The sequence below is a fragment of the Aulostomus chinensis genome, chromosome 4 (genome assembly GCF_037954235.1).
Source record: "Aulostomus chinensis isolate RoL2024-O1b breed Wild chromosome 4, RoL_Achi_v1.0, whole genome shotgun sequence".
In the NCBI taxonomy this organism is placed as follows: Eukaryota; Metazoa; Chordata; class Actinopteri; order Syngnathiformes; family Aulostomidae; genus Aulostomus; species Aulostomus chinensis.
This window is the reverse complement of record NC_141323.1, coordinates 30,600,658-30,615,186: the sequence shown is the minus strand read 5'-3', so window position 1 is coordinate 30,615,186 and position 14,529 is coordinate 30,600,658. Positions and strand designations below refer to the sequence as shown.

The 14,529-nt window shown below is 43.0% G+C and overlaps 4 non-coding genes across 4 annotated transcripts; 3 read left to right on the top strand and 1 right to left on the bottom strand.

Annotated features, from left to right (window-relative positions):
* The first annotated feature begins 242 nt into the window (after positions 1 to 242).
* LOC147266425 (5S ribosomal RNA) lies at positions 243 to 361 on the top strand. Its single transcript, XR_015114709.1, has one exon. It is a non-coding gene; the product is annotated as a 5S ribosomal RNA (ribosomal RNA).
* A 311-nt stretch (positions 362 to 672) lies between these two features.
* LOC147266424 (5S ribosomal RNA) lies at positions 673 to 791 on the top strand. The gene has a single exon (XR_015113559.1). It is a non-coding gene; the product is annotated as a 5S ribosomal RNA (ribosomal RNA).
* A 309-nt stretch (positions 792 to 1,100) lies between these two features.
* Positions 1,101 to 1,219, top strand: LOC147266423 (5S ribosomal RNA). The gene has a single exon (XR_015114055.1). It is a non-coding gene; the product is annotated as a 5S ribosomal RNA (ribosomal RNA).
* Positions 1,220 to 2,492: 1,273 nt separating this feature from the next.
* trnaf-gaa (transfer RNA phenylalanine (anticodon GAA)) lies at positions 2,493 to 2,565 on the bottom strand. The gene has a single exon. It is a non-coding gene; the product is annotated as a tRNA-Phe (tRNA).
* Positions 2,566 to 14,529: the final 11,964 nt, after the last annotated feature.

Sequence of the window (14,529 nt, the reverse complement as noted above, 5' to 3'; positions counted from 1 at the left end):
ACACCTTTTCTTGAAGCGCCTTTCTGCAGCTTTGAAATGGAATCTCATGCAGCGTGTAATTTGAAGTAGACAGATGGAGGATGCAGTACTTTTCTCTCGATGACATCAACATTCTTTTCTTTGTATTGACAGGACACCTATTTGACGTGTGAAAAGACCCTGAGGCTGTTGCGCTTCACTTTTTTTCTGAGGTTGTAAAGTGAGTGAAATGGATATAGAGCCCATGTGTGTAAGAGTCAAGGGCTTACGGCCATACTACTCTGAACACGCCCGATCTCGTCTGATCTCGGAAGCTTAGCAGGGTCGGGCCTGGTTAGTACTTGGATGGAAGACCGCCTGGGAATACCAGGTGCTGTAAGCTTTTTTGTTTCTTTGTGAGGAAAGGGCAGCTTTGAGACTTTGGGGACCAGCATGAGCGAGCTTCCCTCACACACCTTTTCTTGAAGTGCGTTTCTGCAGCTTTGAAATTGAATGTCATGCAGCGTGTAATTTGAAGTAGACAGATGGCAGATGCAGTACTTTTCTCTAGATGACATCAACATTCTTTTCTTTGTATTGACAGGACACCTATTTGACGTTTGAAAAGACCGTGAGGCTGTTGCACGTCACTTTTTTTCTGAGGTTGTAAAGTGAGTGAAATGGATATAGAGCCCATGTGTGTGAGAGTCAAGGGCTTACGGCCATACCACTCTTAACACGCCCGATCTCGTCTGATCTCGGAAGCTAAGCAGGGTCAGGCCTGGTTAGTACTTGGATGGGAGACCGCCTGGGAATACCAGGTGCTGTAAGCTTTTTTGTTTCATTGTGAGGAAAGGGCAGCTTTGAGTGTTTGGGGACCAGCATGAGCGAGCTTCCCTCACACACCTTTTCTTGAAGCGCCCTCCACAGCTTTGGAATGGAATGTCATGCAGTGGTTAATTTGAAGTAGACAGATGGCAGATGCAGTACTTTTCTCTAGATGACATCAACATTCTTTTCTTTTATTGACAGGACAACTATTTGGTGTGTAAAAAGACCGTGAGGCTGTTGCACATCACATTTTTTTTGAGGTTGTAAAGTGAGTGAAATGGATATAGAGCCCATGTGTGTGAGAGTCAAGGGCTTACGGCCATACCACTCTGAACACGCCCGATCTCGTCTGATCTCGGAAGCTTAGCAGGGTCGGGCCTGGTTAGTACTTGGATGGAAGACCGCCTGGGAATACCAGGTGCTGTAAGCTTTTTTGTTTCATTGTGAGGAAAGGGCCGCTTTGAGTCTTTGGGGACCAGCATGAGCGAGCTTCCCTCACACACCTTTTCTTGAAGCGCCCTCTGCAGCTTTGGAATGGAATTTCATGCAGTGGTTAATTTGAAGTAGACAGATGGCAGATGCAGTACTTTTCTCTCGATGACATCAACTTTCTTTTCTTTTATTGACAGGACACCTATTTAATTTGAAGTAGAAAGATGGCAGATGCAGTGTACTGGGCTTCTCTCTACTCCTCTCTCTCCTCCTATATGTGTCATACATTAATTATACTCATAGGTATTACTAACTTGTCTCCTTATCTGGAGCCTTTTTGGCTCCTCTCATTCCAGATCTGGGTGCTGCTGGAGGAGGCTGCAGAGCTGAAGAGGCTCAAGCTGCCACCCGTAGCTCCACCTACTCACATCACCGTCTTTCCATCAGTCTCTCTCTCTCTTTATCTCTGTCCCTCTCTTTCCTTCTACATATCCGTCTTCCTCCATTATCTGTTTTGTTCCTGTTCTCTTTCCCCCCAATCGGTCAAAGCAGAAGGCCGTCCCCATTGAGCCTGGATCTGCTCGATGTTCCTGCCTGTTAAAAGGAAGGTTTTTGTTGCCGCTTTTGCAGGATGTGCTTGCTGATGGAGAATTGTTGGGTGTAGATTCATTGAAGCAGTTTGGTACTGGACCTGCTCTACCTGTAAAGTGTCATGAGATAAGTTTTGTTGTGATTTGGTGCAATATAAATAAAATTAACTTGACCAGTGTCATTTGTGGTCTTTCGTTAATTGCATGCCACATGAAATTATTATTAGTCACTTTTATCTCACATTTGACCTGCAGCTACAGTCTCACAGTGGCAAGACGAGAACACTTCTACTTCTGATGATAACAGTTTGTTCAACAATGAACTTCATCCAGTACCATGTTGTTAAACACTGGAACATCCACAGCACCTGAACAGGGACTTTAACCCTGGACCCTCAGATTAAAAGTCTGATGCTCTACCGTCTGAGCTACTCAGGCTCTTCCTTCAGCATTTAGACAGGAAAAGAAACACCTGTGAAGGTCAAACTGCTGCTTTCTTGACTTGTTCAATCCTCCATGTTCAAGTCCACCATGCTTTTGATTGGTTCTGATTCTCTGTGGCAAAATCCAACAAGAGGCTCCAAAAATGTCTTGAATGTCATAAGAATGCACAGGACAAGATGTTCGTTTCCTTCATGTCTGCAGTTCCTCCACTGGAAAGTAAAGTCAATGCTGTTCCTCTGCTGAAACCTGGGATCGGACCAGGGACCTTTAGATCTTCAGTCTAACGCTCTCCCAACTGAGCTATTTCAGCTCTGAGGGAGGGCCCTGCTTCTCTCATTTTATAATCTCTTCCACTCTCACTAGAACTTAGAGAGGATTTGAGCTTCTGAAGTCATGACACATTGAACAGTTCGACAGGACCATTTTTGATGAATGTCTGAATCAAACAAGCCTCTTTTGTTTGTCTTCTTCCCAGTTGCCTCAACATTGTGTGAGCCAATAATTCCACATCTGTACCAGACACACCTCTGGTTGGTGGGTTTTATGGATTTTTCTGTTCTAACAGTGTCTTTTATCTTAAATATGCCACTTTCACATGAAAACATCAATAACAGGACAATATCAAAACTATTATTGCTGCTGTTGCTGTTGTTGGTTGTGTGTCTGTCTTCCATCCCCCTGTCCCCCTGTCTTTCTCTCTGCTTGTCTTTCACCCTCATCTTGTTCCCATCTTTTTGTCATTCTCTCCCTCATTTCTCTCTGTCTTTTGTCTTTTCTTCTCTATATTTGTCTTCTGCTGCTCCAGGATCAGCTCCTATCACACAGTGGTCCAGAACCATTATGAAGCCTGATCATGAATGTGAGCAAAGCTCTTAGAACAGGCCTGCTGCCACCACAACTAAGATCCTGCAGGTCACTAGAAACTCCAGTGTCCAGCTGACAAGTGGACTTTCCTCTGATCTGTGGTGGTGCTGAGTTTAGCAAACATCTCCAACAAGAAGATGAAGGAGGCCATCAACTCCTCCAAGCTCAACATCTATACTGGCTTTACTGGGAGATCAGGAGGTCAAAGCAGATCTTCACCCTCCACCTCAGATGGTTTCTACTCACAGAGATGAGGGACCAGTTCAAACCAGCTACCTGGAGCTCCCTTAAGCCATTGTCCCCATCAGCTAACATCTGGATCTGGACCTGCACCGGTGCTGATTTGTGTCTTGAGTCCCCAGAGTTTGTTGAACCAGAGAAGCTTCAACTGATGACGGTCGTACAACCAAGTGTGAAGGTGAGCCTGCATTGTCTGATCTGGAGCTAACAGGGGAATTAGCAAGTGCTCTGACTGTTCTAGAGTTGCTGCTTAGTTGAATTTGAATTTATTTGTTGAAATGTTCCAGTTTCTATGAGGTCAGGGAAGATTGGTGTGGATCTAAAGGTCCCTGGTTGGATCCCAGGACATTGTTTTGGCTCATTTGAACATTTTCAAACCCTCGTTGCTCAGATTTTACATGAATTTGATCATGACTTTTGGACAAATGTCTTGTTTATTGATTAAATAATCACTTCAGTTATGAATTTAGTGAGTCACCCAGACTTGGTCAATAACAAAAATAAGTCTGGTTATTATTCAGTTTCCAGTCAGTAGGGACACACGCACACACACACACACACACACACACACAGCCTGTCTTTGGTATAAAATGGTCTGTCACGTTCACGTTGGAAGATTTCTCTGACTCAATTGTGAATAAAGAGATTCTTCATCTGACACCTGAGTCTTGATCCACTGATTCCTCTGATCCACCTCTTTCTGCTCCAACAAGGCTGACATGGATCAGGTGGGTCCATGTCATCCAATCAGTAGGTTTCTCTTCTCAATTAATTTTCTTCATCCCAGTTTAGATTGATTCTTCTCAGCCTCATGAAGGAGCATCTGATCAGGTGTTTGACTGCTTGTTGGTTGTAATTCCATAGATTTTAATCTCAGATGTTATAGAATTAATAAGAACATCTTAAAGACCTTTGTCCAACACTTGAAACTCACCTGTCTGTGGAGGCCCAACTGGCCTTTGGTCGTGAGGTGGTGGATGCATGTGAATGAAATGAGGCTCGTGTTGCTGTGAGGAGCCACTAGAGGGAGACACCTGTCGTTCCTCCCAGCTGACAATGAGGCTTCACAGCTGCATTTGAAGCTGTCCTTTATGAGTCACAACTGTCTTGAGCTCAGGAGCCAAACTCACCGAAAAAATATGCAAGTGGCTTTGGACAAAAGCGTCTGCTCAATGAAATTGTAGGATTGTAGAATTCTATAAATGTATAATATAATTGTAGAAATGCTCTCTCTCACCACTCCCCAACGTCTGTGCCAGGGTCTCTGGCCAGTGGTCAATGGCTCCTATCACCTGCCCAGGATGGATCCAGCTTGCTTGTCTTTGTAATTCTGCACTTATTAGAGACCTGGAAACAAAGGAATGCGGAAAAAGAGAAAATAGGACCTCACACAAATGGGCTTGTGACACAATTTTAAAGAGTTGTGTCAATGTGAATCTTTTACAAATGTGTGTGTGAATGTGGTTGTTGTGGCCGAGTGGTGAAGGCGATGGACTAGAAATCCATTGGGGTCTCCCTGCTCAGGTTGGAGTCCTGCCAACAACGTTAAAGTGTTGATGTTCTGGAGGAGACAACATCTGATCTTTTTAGATCCACGAGTCAAAGGTTTTCTTTAAAGTGCTGCAGCAGCTGAGGATGAGGGAGAGACAGAATTTCAAACCATCTTCGTGAGGACATTTTGAAAAATGATGATATTTGCCACAGTTATTATTGACTTGGAACACTGCAAAAATATCCCCTCTCCAAAAACCCTCCTCTTCAACTTTGTACCCAAGTTGTCTCCTCATCAGGCACCACAGTGTCCAGGATGTTCAGTCAAAAAGTCATTAATGATTTTAAAAATGTCCATCAAACACAAAATAAGGCTTCAAATAGGTAAAATCACCATCTGTAGACTGGACCAATATGCTGATGTGATCCTTTGATTAGTTTAGGATCAGTCAGAGATCAAAGACTGAAGCAGGAGATCAATGCTCAGAACCCAGAGATCAAAGACAGAATTCAGACATCAGAGAAAGAATTCAGACATCAAACACATACCTGATGGAGGCTCCACCCCCCCCCCCAGACAGTTTCCATGTAAGTCGTAAGTTTTATTTTTAAAGCGCCAAATCACAACAAGTGTTATCTTCTTTTTATTCTTTTTATTAAAGATTGAAGCTCCATACAAGACAGAGTTTGTAGACAAGAACATCACAGCCTGGGAAGCTTTCACTTCTTTTGATGGACAGCTTTGATTTCAGGTTCTACCTCTGTAAAATTGAAAGTAAAGTAAATGAAGCACCTGTGAAGGTAAAACTGATGATGTCATGACTTGTTCAGTCCTCCAACGTTAAAGTCCAACAAGCTTTTGATTGTCTCTGATTCTCTGTGGCAAAATCCAACAAGAGGAAACAGAAAATCTTGAGGTTGTCTCACTTTTTTTTTTTAAAGAAACTCTGCATAGGACAGTGATAGGATGATTGTTTCCTTGGATGAAAAAGTCTGGTACTCTCATCTTCTTAAACATTTACTTGTTCAATCAGGACAAGAGAATCTGAGCTTGGATGTCATTTTGTAGTAAAAGGTGAATTAAACTTGTAAACATCAGCTGGTGTTCACTCTGATGATGTGTCGATGGTCTGTATTCTGCCTTCTGTAGCACGATGCTGCTGGGAAGAAGCCTGATTATGTCAGAGTTGTGTTCAGTGGCTCCTGCTGGGTCCATTTCTGACAAATAGGCTCCAAAGAGTTCAGGTGTTTAAAAGCTCAGGGTTGCTGTCAGCAGACGAGGTGGCCGAGTGGTTAAGGCGATGGACTGCTAATCCATTGTGCTCTGCACGCGTGGGTTTGAATCCCATCCTCATTGTGAGCGACTCTGGTTTCTACTCCAACATTATGGAATTACTGTGAGGCTTTTAACTGACACAGATACCAGTTGAGTCAACTTCCCTTTCACAACCTGACCAAAACAACTCAGACACCCAGAGCTCACATGTGTCAATCACCTCTGTAGAAGGTCCCGCCCCCACAGAGCTATAAATCCTCCCATCAGTGAAGAAAACTGAAGACGCCTCTTGGATGAGAGCTGAAGCATCTTCAAGAAACCTGAAACAGTCCAATTGGTACATTTAAATAATTCTACAATTTCTTTCAGCTTTCGTCCAAAGCCACGTGCATGTATCACATGTATATAATGTATATGTGATACTCTTTCATCTACTCATGAACCAAAAATGCAGTCTAATACCAGTAAATTTGTGCAGAAAAATGTCATTTGTGCTCCTTCTTTTATTTATTTGTTTATTTAGTATTTTTTAATGTATTTTCTTTCAATTCACATTTTGTCCATTAACTTCATAATCACTCTTCACAGTCGCCATCTCATCACATGACTAAAGTTTGGGTTCTGTATTGGTGGTAAAATATCCTTCCATGCCCCTCACTAGTTTGCACACAGAAAAGCATATTTTACTGGTTTCAAATCTCTTAGTGTGTTCTCTCTGTTAAACCAGCTGTGGCAGCTTTCATTGTGTGATTGATTTTAAAATATAAAGATAGAACAGAACCATTGGAATAAGATGTCAGGACATTTGAAGGAATGTAAATCTCCTCTTGAAATGTTGCAGTGTGCAGCTGAGACTCTCTGGCAGTGGCACAAGGAGCCACAATGGCAGAACCTGGACCCTCCTGGAGGAGAACCACAGGTGAGGGCCTTCTTGGCTCCAGATTGATGGAAATCAAGTGTCTGAGGCTGTTAGCAGCCATGAAGTTGATCTGGTTGGGCACTGGTATTTTTTCTTGCTGCAGCTCAGGAGTGATTCAGGAGAAGAGTTTCAGAACAGCCAAGGTTGGGGACTGGAATTTTCAAATTTCCCCTGGAACCAGACAAACTTGGGAGGTAAAACCTCCAATCATAGCCACTCAGATGCAGCAGCAGAAAGAAGCTGTCATCTACCCTGACAGTCAGAGCATCAAGTCAAGAAAACATCAACCATCTTGGAGTTCCAAACCTTCACCTGTCAGATTCAGCTACTTCTTATTGTGGGACTTGAAATTTGAACACAATGGAATTTGGACAAGGAGTTTTCCTTCAAGTCAGAACATCATCGTCCAGCCTCCAACCAGAGGTCCATCAGTTATCATGGGAGCCACATGTGGAGTCTGGGTTCTTTTCTAGAATGTGACGGCAATGACAGTCCTGCCAAGTGACATCACTGACATGAATGGATGACTTCAGTCACATGAATGGATGACTTCAGTCACATGAATGGATGGCTTCAGTCACGTGACTGGATGGCTTTAGTCACGTGACTGGATGACTTCAGTCACATGACTGGATGATTTGAAAATTTTGTTGTGGGCCTCTGGACCTTTTTTAAATCAGTAGTTGACCACAGGTAGCTTAGCCAACTGTTAACTAATTAACTTTTAGTCCAGACAAAGAATGTGGGTTGACAGTTATTCGTACACAGTCTTTGGTTTCAGATGCAGCCTCAACTGAGACTCCTGGTTCAGAGGATGGGTTTGTTTGCTGTCAGGTTGCCACCTTTTAGAAATGAAAATCAGGGACGCCCACCACGGCTCCTGGGGGCCATGACCACCAGGGGCCTGACTCCCATGAGGTGGGTGCCCACAGCAGTGGTGTGTTTTATTTTGTAGGTGTTTTTAGTCAAGGGGTGATCAAGAAAGCAATTCCTCCTACTTAAAGCTTGAAATGCTTTATCACCAATAAACACATTCTTTATTGTTCAACACTGAACTGCACAATTAAGTTTTAAAATACAAACTCAATAAATGGAGAACTTTATGTGACTTAAGTTCATAACACATCAACAGGTTTCCCTCCCTTCTTTTTCCAAGTCTCCTTCTTGTTCCTCCTTGCAGCTCTGGGGAACTCTTGGTCTCTCAAAGCCCTGTTGGAAAACTCTGAACAGGACTGCTCAAAGTTGAGAGTGATCACTCCTTTGAGCTCCATGGAGCTCCTGTTCCTGCAGTCACTCCATTTCTGCTTTTCATTTTGTGTTTGTATTAAAGTTCTATTGCTGAAAAAAAAGAGAATTTTTTGCCTTTTTGTTGAAGTAAATATATGAGGGTCTAAACTGACCCATAACACCATGGATGTTACAATAGTTAATAATATTAAAATGAATAATAAATCAAACCAATCCATGTCAGAGATGTGTTCTAACACCCCTCAGTAATGGTCAGGAAACACAACAACATTTTGTTTATTTCTATGATTTTCTGGAGGTTCATTTGATCATTTTTTTAACTGAAATCGAGGGTTTACTGACTAAAAAAAGGTCCAGAGGCCCACAACAAAATATTCCAATCAATATTTCCATGGATAAGGAAGCCTAACAAGGTAACCGGGAGATGGGAAACAACTTGGATGATAGAAAATTGTTTTTAGTTTATTTGACAGCTGATTGAAGACGTGGGTCAAAACTGACCTGTTAACATCAGAGATGGGAACAGAAAGCTAACACAAGAGGAAGGTTGAAGCTATGAAAAAGGAGTTTGATAAAAATCTTGAACTGACAGTAGAAATATCCTTTTGTGTGTTTACCTTTGTTGACAGAAGTCACTTTAGCTTGGCAGTGAAAAGAATCTCTGCTAGCTTGACAAATAAGTGCACAAACTAGGTTCAAGCTGGACTTTGGACACTGGTATCTGCAACAACTCCCATCAACTCCTAATCTAGCATCTCTGCTGTGCTCAAACTATTTTACAGAACATTTGACAGACCTGTGGAGCAGTGAGGACAGACATGAGTTGATCCACATGATCCACTGAAGCGCCATTTTACCCTGCCACTGAGGTCACCAACATGAGCTGGAGTTGGGACTCTTGAACTGAACCTGGGATCACAGCGACACCTACTGCTGCAAAATGGAACAGCAACATTGAACCCAAGTACAGGATTGGAGGGAGACTGATGGTCGCTGTTTGGGTTTTTGAAGAACAAGGAGGGCGTTGGTTCAAGCTGGATTCTCAGAGACTATTTCCCCAACCTCTACATTGGCATCTACACTGTCATCCAGTCATGTGACTGAAGTCATCCAGTCATGTGACTGAAGTCATCCAGTCATGTGACTGAAGTCATCCAGTCATGTGACTGAAGTCATCCATTCATGTGACTGAAGTCATCCAGTCATGTGACTGAAGTCATCCATTCATGTCAGTGATGTCACTTGGCAGGACTGTCATTGCCTTCACATTCTAGAAAAGAACCCAGACTCCACATTTCCTCCTATCTATTATTGTGTCCCACCCTCCTGGTCCTTACTCTGAATTCTCAGAGTTTATATCCAGTTCAGTCCTCAAAACAGATGAAGTCATGAGTGTTGATAAATTTCCTTTTCTCCACTGATTATATGTCAAGGTTTGTGTGTGGGGGTGGAGCCTATCCCAGCAGCCTTCGGACAAGAGGCGGGGTTCATCCTGGACATGTCACCAGTCCATCACAGGGCCAACACATACAGGCAGACAACCATTCACACTCACAGCCACACCTACGGTCAATTTAGAGTATCAATCAGCCTCGTCCCCTCTTGATGTCTTTGGACTGTGGGAGGAAGCTGGAGTACCAGAGAGAACCCACACAGACACAGGGAGAACATGCAGACTCCACACAGCTGGGGCTCGAATCTGGAACCTTCTTGCTGTGAGGCCACAGTGCTGACCACTGCACCATTGTGTCCCCTGAAAATGCCACCAGATCGTTTGGATTGTCTATAAAATTAAGTACACATGAACATGAAGAGGTTTTCACAGGGCTGGTGGTGCAATGGATAGCATGACTGACTACTGTCAGAAGATTCTAGCTTCAACTCCTGGCTCGCTCACTTAAAATTTTATACTGAGAAGCTTTCACACCTGAAGTGTGAACCACTGCTAAAAGTCCCTGAAATCCTCCAAGGTTTCCTCCTTGTCTGCTGTAAACATGAACACATGCATGGATCCTGCTACCTCTCACATGTTAAGCTGGCACTTGACAGTGACAGCAGGAGAACAAGAAATCCCAGTGTGTCATCAACATTTCCTGTAAACTAAATGACAGAAGCCAGTGGCGGCTGGTGAAAAAAATTCTTGGTGGGGCTGGTGTGCCAAAAACATTTCCGTGCCTAGTCTAGTATAATCATTCAAAAAGAGCAGCCGGACAATTATTAAATGTTTTAAAATAGTATTTACTTTCCTTCTTAAAATCGACAGTTTCAAAGACAAAAAAAACAACAACAATTTACAACTACAGTCAATTTTATGAGATCAAATATTATACAATGATGTTAACTTTACAGAAGGTGATTTGAGCTTAATCTATACGATACAAATCAACAATGTGTGTGTCTCTCTCTCTCTGTCTCTCTCTTTGTTCATCTGTGTCTGTCTCTGTCTCCTTCTCTGTGTCTCCGTCTTTGTGTCCTTTTCTCTGTGTCTCTATCTCTGTTTGTTTGTCTCTTAGTGTGTCTGTCTCTCTCTGTCTCTCTCTCTTTGTGTCCGTCTCTCTTTCTCTCTTCGTCTACCTGTCTCTCTCCCTCTGTCTCTCTGTCTATTTGTTTCAGTCTTTCTGGGTGTGTGTTTGAATTCAGCAGTTATTTGTACAGGAACTTTGCTCGTCTCTCTTTCTGGGAGGCAAATTTCTCAATGACCCTGGTGTTGAAACCAGGAATGTTTCGTGTCAGTTTTTTCTCAGTGGAGAGCATAGCCAGAGCGTTGAGCCGATCTTGTGCCATGGTATTTGTAAGAAAAGTTTTTATCCTCTTCAAAGTGGAGAAGCACCTCTCAGATTCTGACGTTGTCATTGGTGTGGTGATGAGGATGTTGAGCAGACTTACAGTTTCAGTGAACGTGTCTTGAAGGTTATTTTCCATCAAAACCTGATAGAGAGCCAGTGCACCACTGCAACTCTGAAACTCTTCGTTCCCGTAGATCAGAGACAGCTCTGTTTGAAGTCTGGCCTTGTCCAATGAGGGATAGGCTTCCACTGTGGTTTTCAGTGCTGAATCTGGGAACTTTCGGCTGTGCTGTGGGAACAGGTCTCCTTGCAGGAGTGTGGCGCTGACAAGATGCTTGGTGAAACTAAATCTCTCCTTGGCATGGCTCACAATGGTGTCACATACCTATGCAATGATATAATTATACAAAATAGGAATTATTGCATCTTCACTTGTCTTAATACATTGACCTGATGAGCTAGCCTATATTATGTAATAAACATACTGTAATGATTCATATCATCATAAAAGAATATACATTTAAGTCTGGACCACTGTATCATATGGCCAACATCTTATTTTGATTTTATTTAATAATGTGATTCAAATCACACTAAGAAGCAAGTTCTTACCTCCAGTGCCAAATGGTGCAGTGTGTCTTCTCCCAAGGTTCTGCGTCTCTTTGCGGGTGGCTCCTGAGCAGGTCCCCTGAACTCCTCATCCTCAGCCAGAGTAGGCACGTCCTCCCTGACCCAACACATAAGTTTCATGAGTAAGTTCTAAAAACTGGTTAGGGATACATGAACAAAACCAAAGGTGGATATCATTACTGTCAATTATATTATACAGATAAATCAATGCTTTAAATAAGATGATATATAAGCATTTAAGTCTACATATACAGAGAAATTGAGGTTAGGCTACAAATTAATTAATTTAGCATACCTGATAGCCTGCATGTGGTCAATGAATGTCTGGGTGACTCCTGCCATGTAGACAGCATCAATGTTTCTCTTCTGCAGCTGGTTGTAAAGGATGTCCACATGTGGCATGATTTTGTGGAACAGGGCCAGTAAAAAACAAAAAGTTTCATCTTCCAGCATTCTCACATAGCCACCAGCTTCTCTCTTTGTCTGGCTATCAAACCCTTCACTGTTCGGATAGCCTGAAAGCAATTCACCAGATCCTTCTTGTGCTCATAAACTGTGTTAACACGACTGCTGAAGTTCCAACGTGTTGATGATGCACTTGGAAGTCGGTGCGCAAACTTCTCATCAAGCACTGCAGTTCTCTTGCTTGACTTAGAGAAAAGAGAAGCAAATCCCCCCATGTCAGAAAAAAAGTGACTGATCTGAGGGATGTGGGAGGTTGCTTGCTGCAGTATCAGGTTTAACTGATGGGCATAGCAGTGAACATCGTGAGCGTTTGGATAGATGTCTTGTACCTTTCGCTGCACTCCTCCTTTGGCACCCCTCATCACAGCTGCCCCATCACAGGCCTGGGCAATCAGCTTCTTTTCTTGTCCCTCAGAAAGGATGCTGTGCAGCCTCTCCAATAAGGCACTGGCTATTGCATCCGCACAGGTGTTGGGCAGCTTCAAAAATTCAAAGAACCGCTCTTGAATATTGTGGCGGTCGTCAATGTATCTCAGAACTAAGACTAACTGACACTGTGTTGAAACGTCAGTAGTTTCATCAGCCTGGATCGCTAAAAAGTCTGCCGATTTAACTTCATCCAGGATCTGTTCTCTCAAAACTGCCAGCATACAGTCCAGGAGCTCGTTCTGTACTGTCTTCGAGGTGCCTTTAAAAACGGTTGCATTTTCAAGGTGCTCCCTCAAGTCCCGATCAATGGATGCCATCAAGTCAACTGGACCTCTGAATATTCCAGCGTTGTCAGAGGAATCACTTTCGTCATGTCCCCGCAGAGCCAGTTCAAAAGCACCACAGAATTTAACAGTTAATTATCTTAGATAAGATGTTACGGTTCTTATCTACCTCATCATTGTGCTTCCTTACAGCGATGCGGTGACTGTCATCGAGCTGCGTTGCTATGCTAATCTTCCCAAATATTCATTATTTTTCCCTAGCAACCATACAGGATTGGCTAATTAATTGCAGGTCTGGGGCGCTTTGACGAGCGCCCCTAAAGACAAATTATACAGTCTATCAGAGTAAATTCACTATTAATTGAATGAGTCAGTTGGCGTAAATGTTGTTTAAATGACCCATATTGCATGTAGACACACACAATTAAGTAAGGCTGACATTGACGCTAAAAATTGTAAACATATGCACATATATATGTATAAATACATGTAGAGATTTTCCTCTCCACATCTGGTGGGGCGGCGCCCCAGCGCCCCCTATGAGCCAGCCGCTACTGGTGGATAATAAAAAACTTTCTCATTCAAGTTGAAACCTGCAAGAGGCAGCAGACAAGGTCAAATTAATTTGACACATCAAACTAAACAACAATAGGGGGCATACTGCCCTCTACTGACTAAAGCTGATAATGCTACCATGAACTATCAGGAAAGAAAAGCACAAATTAAACAAAATAATACAGGACATTCACCCCCCCCCCCCAAAAAAGAAAAAATATATTTAAAAAATGTCCTCAAATAGTGAAGTTTCATCAAACCTTGTGTCTGTATGTTGTGATAGTATTTTATACACAAAATGAGAGTAAACTCACCTCCATGTTTGATGCAGTACAGAAAAAGAACATAGTTCCCTTTATTCTCCTGCCATTAAAGTTCATAAACTAGCAAAAATGTCAGGTAGCATTAGCATGAACTTCAGCTAAAGTCTACCAGCTTCAGGTGCCTTTAACAATCGCCTTACTCGCTACTTAAGGCTTTATCGTCCATGGTTGTCTTCCGCTTATTCCTTACTATGAAGGGTCGCGGGGGGGCTGGAGACTATCCCAGCATCAACGGGCGAGAGGCGGGGTTCACCCTGGACAGTTCGACAGTCCATCGCAGGGCCAACATACAGCAATTGCTTGCAGTGTACAAGTCCCAAGACTTTCATAAAATTCATCACTGGATTCAGGACGACCTGACACACTGTTCATCTGTGGGGCGAAGCTGTGTGCGCAGAGCTCTCCTGATTCTCTCAGAGCACTCTGCCTCAGTAAACGCTGTCCTTGCTTCATGCAATGCTGAAATGTGCTGTCCTACCCATTTACTCATGGTAGTGCCCTCCAGGGCAGGCGGTTTATCAATCAGCACAGAAGGTAAGTTCGGGTTTTGCCCAAACACTAGCTGGTACGGACTAAATCCATGTACATTGTGCATTGTATTCTTTGCCATCAGGGCCCAATCAAGGGCTGTTTTCCAGTCACATCCACTGCTTTTCTTCACCTTTAACAGAGTCTCTGTCAGTGACTGATTATGCCTTTCACATAACCCATTACTGAATGGACTGAAAGCCGCAGTGCTTTTGATTTCAATGTTAAAATTCTCT